We start from the raw sequence: 6,389 nt of genomic DNA, 5'->3' as shown, positions 1-6,389 counted from the left end.
TTACCTTGTTTATTTGATTTGTAGTTTCTCTTTTCCTTGTTAGGAGAGTTGCACTTTTCAACTGAACTTTCCTTTGTTTGGAAACTTCTTGTAAGAGAAGCAATTCTCTTATGGAAAGTTATCTTTTTTAGGGAAACCTTGATTATTGCTTTTTCCTTATTGATTTCGATTGTATCTTGATACAATCAGAATATCTAATCCGTTTTTGGCAGGAATGAAGCATTAATAGAGGATCAGACTCGATTATAGCAAGTTTCCCGTTTCTGGTCTGATCTGCTGGATCAGCATCCGAATCTGATGCTGCAGATCGTGTTTTCTTAGGAAAGTTTTTGTACAGCTGTAGATTCGAACTTGTGACTGTCTCTAAGGTTTCTATGTTCTATAAATAGAGCCTAGAGAGCAGTCATTCGAATTAGCTCTTCCATTATTCATTTTTTGCACTTATCTTATTTGAGAGAAGAGAGTTTTTTTTTTTTTTGTTGTGAGAGCCTAGCTGTTCATCTAGGTTCTAGTTGTCTATTTCTGTTCTTACTCTGTCCTAGAGGTTGTGAAGAACTACTTGACTGAACAAGAGATTGGTCTTCGGGAGAAGACTTGATAAAGCCTTACTTCGGGAGGAAGTAAGCACTTGGTCTTCGGGAGAAGACTTCTTGAAGCCTTACTTCAGGAGGAAGTAAGCACTCACACTTCAAAGACGAAGGGAGTTCGGGCTTGAAGGTGTTTCAAGAAGTTAGATTCATAAAGTGGATTACAAAGGATTGCGACAATACTTTAGAGGGAGTCTAAAATTGTTTAAGTCAATTATCTTTGTAATTTTGATACTTTATTAATTGATTTCATTCTCTGGGCGTGGCCCCGTGGACTAGTAGTGTTCGGGAGAACACTGATACCACGTATAAATCTCTTGTGTCAAGTTATTTATTTTTCTGCAAATACTTTATATTCTGCCTGTTCTATTTTGTCACTACAAAACGAGTTTCTGCTGTAGCAGAATTACTTTCTGCTTCTGCAGACGCTTACAGTTTTATATTTTCTTATATATAACTGACATTTGCAAAAATACGGTTTTTCACATACAATTTACATTAAATATAATCTAAATGTCACAAAGGCTATGTAAATACTCTCATTTCACATCAAAAGTAAGATTTATTAATTTTAGCATTCTCAGTACTCACTTTTTAGATTTTGTATTGAGATTATAAATCATGCCTCAAGTGATCAATCTCAAACATGTAATTAAGCACAAATATGAATAAATTCACAATCAAGAAAGAAGGAATAACAATCAACATAAACTCATGGTATAATTTCAATCAACATTCATCATATCCCTAAATAGGAAGTTTAGTTCATAATCTCCATATTCAAATTTAAAATCAAAATTAATACAAAAATCAACATAAGAAATCTAGAAGAGAGAAAAAAGAAATTAGTGGAGAAATTGCTCTGTTGCCACACAAAATTTGTAAGACTTGTAAAAGAACAAGGTTACAACTTAAATTCTTGAAATTATGAAAAATGCCCACGAATTTGCACTGAAGGCATCACCGCGACCACGAATGGTCTAGTCGCGGCGACTTTTAAAAACTCAAAAATAACCCTTTCTGGAAAGTTGCTCGATGCAACTGTAAACATGGCTCGTCGCGACGAGATTAATTAGTTGGGACTCCCTCATAGCTCGCCGCAGCAAGCTTTGCAAAATTTCGCTTGAATTTTTCCTCATTTTTCCTAACTTTGTCCATTCTAACATTAATAAATTTTCTCTTTAAACACCCTGGGAACTTGAAACAGAGAGAAACAAGCAGAAAATTATCTTAAAAGTAGAAACAAAGAGAAAAAATAACACTAAATAGTGAAACTTTGGCTAAAATAGCCTAATAAAATCCCCTAAACTAGATGCTTACTCGCCCTCGAGTAAGACTAAAAACTAAAAAAGAACAAACCAACAAAGAAACAAACAGATAACCCAGCTTCCAAATAATCAAATTACCACTGCCACTTGTGAAAATTCAATTAATAGGTTAAACCAGAATTTCAATCTAAAAACTCTAACAACTAACTTGGATGCTTTCTTTGAGAAACAATGTATAGATGCAAATTACACTTCAATATTTGAAAAACATCACAATCATTCTACTCTTACCAACTTTCCACAAACCAATGTTCAATATGCTCGCTGACCTACCTCTCTCCACTAATGTCAACAATCCTTACTCAGAATCAATAGGTCATCCTAGGTTGTAATGTCATGGCTTAGGTAAAAGGTAGATAAAAAGTCATTTAGGCTCTATTATACCATAAGCACATTATAACCAAACAAGTACCCACACAAATCCGCATATCCCAATATTTACCCAAAGATATTTTTTTAAAGATTAAGAATTTCTAATTTCGAGTCCAACATCACTTTTCCACTAAATTTTTCCTTAATCAAGAAGGAATAACTATACAATTTTTCTTTTATATATATAATTTTTTTTTCTTTTCTATATTTTTTTTTTCTTTTTAGTGATGTTGGGAATACTTTACATTACAAAACTTTTTTCAATCTCTCACTTTCCAAATAATTCCACCCATAACAATTTACTCTCCAAACATGTTCTCTAAGCTTATGGCATAATTCAAGGTGCATTAGGAATTCAATGTAGTGAATGGAAAAAAAATAAGCTTAACTAAGTAGTTAAAATTTTTTAACAAGCTAAGGCTCAAATTTGAGTAAACTAAGGATAAAACATAAGGGTAAGCTTGAAATGCTAAACTGGTCCAACGAAAATTGCCTAAATCATATTCAAAGCAAGAGTTATTAAGGATTTTGCCTCGAGAAAATAAATCATGCAAGTTTTATTCCATTCAAGCAAACATTCTACAAACCATAGTAGAACATCAAAATATTGATAATTTAAATCGGTAATTTTTTTTCTTCAATAAGTATCTAAATTAATCCAAAGAGTTAACGAATCAAGCACACAATTTAAATCTCAATTCATTCCATAAATAACATCACCAACTCACTAAATCAATTATCATTAGCTTAATTATCAATACACTAAACAAAGACTAAAACTAAATAAAACACGAAACACACAAACAAAACAAAGTAGCGAAACTTAAAAAATTAAGTCCCTCTTCCCAAACTAAAAGTTCACATTATCCCCAATGTGACATAAAATCAAAGAGAAAGAAGAACTTACCTGAAACCCCGATCAGAAGGGGTTTGGCAGTGGTGGCTGATTATAAGGGTGGAAGAGAGGAGGATACACCAAGCAATTCAGATCCTCAACCCCAAGGCTCCACTGATCAATGAGGTGATTTAGTTTCCTCTCTTGGTTCTCATTGAACTCACTCTTCTGCGCCATGTAACTCAGCATGTGATTATTCTGTTGGATGAGATAGTTGAGTTGAGCACGGACATATTGCATTCGTGTGTCAAGAGGACTAGGGACCAACTAAGGCATCTTCATCCTGAGTTGCTTCTTCGGGACCAGGAGCTTCTGCCTGTTGATTATAATAGGGAGGAGGTAAGGATGTGGAGGTTTTAGTCCACGAATCATCACCCCATCAATCTTTCTTTGTAGAGGAACCTGGGTATCATAGGCATACTGACGCACACCATAAGTGACACAAAGTTCAGTAATGATTCCTGCCAAGCCAACCCCACCATGTGTGACTCCCTCTACCATAATATCAAAACTATATTGAATAATGTCCCCAACATTCATGTTGTAACCCTTTATAATTGCATATACATATTTAAGCCTATCCATTTGAGCATCTGAAAAGTGCTTACTAAGAACCAACTGGGCACTCATAGAAAATAACCAAGCACGAGCAACTTAGATCAAATCATAGCGGTAGAGTTTATGGGGTTCCTCATCCAACTCATGAAATCTCAATCTCGGGAAGCCAAGTGTCCTCGTAACATCTAAATAGTTGAACAGCTCATCCTCCTCAATAATACAAAGATGTTGTTCCTCCCTAGTGAAGACTGACAGTCCAAATAAAGTATGGATAGGTTGTGTCGTTGTAGGGACATATGTACCAAAAACTTTAACTAATCCATTCATCCGCTTAGGCCAATTAGCATAAAATTCAAGAGCCAAAGTTTGATTTACCCTCTCCCTAACATCAACAAGTTCCGCCCACTTACTGTTCTGAATTTGAAGCCTAATATTGTCAAACAGTGGCTGATTTGGCAAGGGATTTTCACTATACTCAATGCCTCGATCTACTATGAATGCCCTTTTTTGTAATTCAAAATATCTTTCTTGGGCTTTGAGACTCACAAATAGGGCTTTCTTAAAAGTTGGCCTTGAAGCGGCTTGTAGAGGATTCGACGATGAAGCACCCGCTGCACTAGCTCTAGTGCGCTTGAGACCCATTCTCAAAATCAAGAAATACTCAACCAAAAATTCTCAGGAAAATTTGACAGCACTTCCCCTTAATTTTTTCACTTCCCAAAATTACAAACTTCACCAAAATTACACCAATATAATCCAATGCAAAAAATAATCCAAAACAGCCCCAAAATTTAGAAGAAAAATCCACAAACCTCAAATAAAGATGATATCCAATCTTGTAGAAAAAAACTCACTTAATCAATAAAATACAATGAAGACGAAATTACTAAGTGACCATGCCCTTAATGTTCCTCCATTGTTGAATGACCTCAAAAAGCTTGAGGTTGAAGATGATGAATAATGATCATCTCAGATTTGGGTGAAAAGTGGTGATTTTAGGGTTGATTTTTGGGAAAAAGTGAGATTGATGAGAGAAAATGTGTTTTCGAATGATTGGGATGGAAGATGTTAGAAAGAGATGAAGAAAATTTATATTTTGGGAAGGAATGTGTGTTTTTCAGCTGGGAGAAGGTAAAAATTGGGTGGGGTTTTGATTTTTTTTAGGTTTAGAAAGCTTGGACACGAAATGGGCAATATAAAGGCAATCTAACACTCTCACCGCGGTGAGAAATACGCTCGCCGCGACTACTATTCGTGATTATTTTTCTGCCTGCTCTAGCAAGAGCCTCGTTGTGATTGGGATATAGCCTCGTCGAAGCGACAATAATTAGTCGCAACAAGGCTTACCCTGGTTGCAACCACTATAACCAACCACCATTTTTTCATTTCTTTCATCATTTTTTTTTTCACATTTTTCACGATATTAATTTTTACAGAAAAGAAAATACTAAAACAAATTAAAATAGAAAAATAAAAAACACAATTGTCTTAAATTAACTAAAAATAACTGTAAAACTTGGGGTGCCTCTCAAGAGCGCTGTTATTAATGTCATATAGCCAGACACTAATTTCTTATTTGAGAAGTGCCTAGAGGATGGCGGACTTGGCTTGATCAATCTAACCACCTAAGTAGAGCTTTAGACGCTCATCATTTACTTTGAAAGTTCCCGATTTTTCACTAGTCACATCAATAGATCCATAAGGAAAAACTTTTACCACGGTGAACAGACCAGACATCTTGACTTCAACTTGCCTAGAAAAAGCTTCAGCCTTGAATTAAAGAGTTTGCTAAATTGGTTGAAACTCTTTCTTAATGAGATTTCTGTCATGCCATTTCTTGGGTCTAAGAGAGAATAATCACTCATTGTATATTTGGTATAAATTTAAGTCTGACTTTAAATTTTAGATTCCAAATAGAAATTTTATATTTCAATTTCCAAGATTACATTGATCAATACTATATAACTTTCACAAGTTGTTAATATCCATTTTTTGTCAATAGATTCAAACTGTATGTTTATGTATAAATTATGAGTTTAGTATTCTGTGACCAGGACCCACTTGGACTATTCTAAGAACTCTTTATTGTAACTAGACGTAAGTCATCAAAAGATTACAACCACATTTTATATCTATGGCATTTTTATCTTGTTCATAGTGGTTTTGACAAGATGATTCTTTGCAAAAAGAAAATATGCCTATATCCACTTCAAAGTAAGATCATCTATATTCAAACATGGATGTACATTTAGGGGTGGATATGAGTTTTTGTTATATTCTTAAGATGATCACTCTAGATTTTACCTTATGCAAAGAAATTTGAAATGTTTTAGACATTTCATGAATTTCTAGCAATGTTTAAAAATATTAAGTTAAGTGGTTTTAGATCTTGCGAACTAATAGGGGTGGAGAAATATTTTGTAGATATGCAGTTCAAAGATCATTAAGTTGAATTTTGCAATTGTATCCAAACTTACCTTCCCAGAAATTTGATTTGCATATTGATGATAGTATAAGGTCTATGATTAGTTACTAGCAATTGCCTAAGTCCTTCTAGGGAAATACCCTAGTGATAGGAAAATTTTAGAATGATGGAATGATTGTGTACTTAGTGTAAACCATTACTAGATTCATGGATGTCGTAATCGT

Source organism: Cannabis sativa, chromosome X (genome assembly GCF_029168945.1).
Source record: "Cannabis sativa cultivar Pink pepper isolate KNU-18-1 chromosome X, ASM2916894v1, whole genome shotgun sequence".
In the NCBI taxonomy this organism is placed as follows: domain Eukaryota; kingdom Viridiplantae; phylum Streptophyta; class Magnoliopsida; order Rosales; family Cannabaceae; genus Cannabis; species Cannabis sativa.
This window is presented reverse-complemented; position numbering follows the sequence as displayed.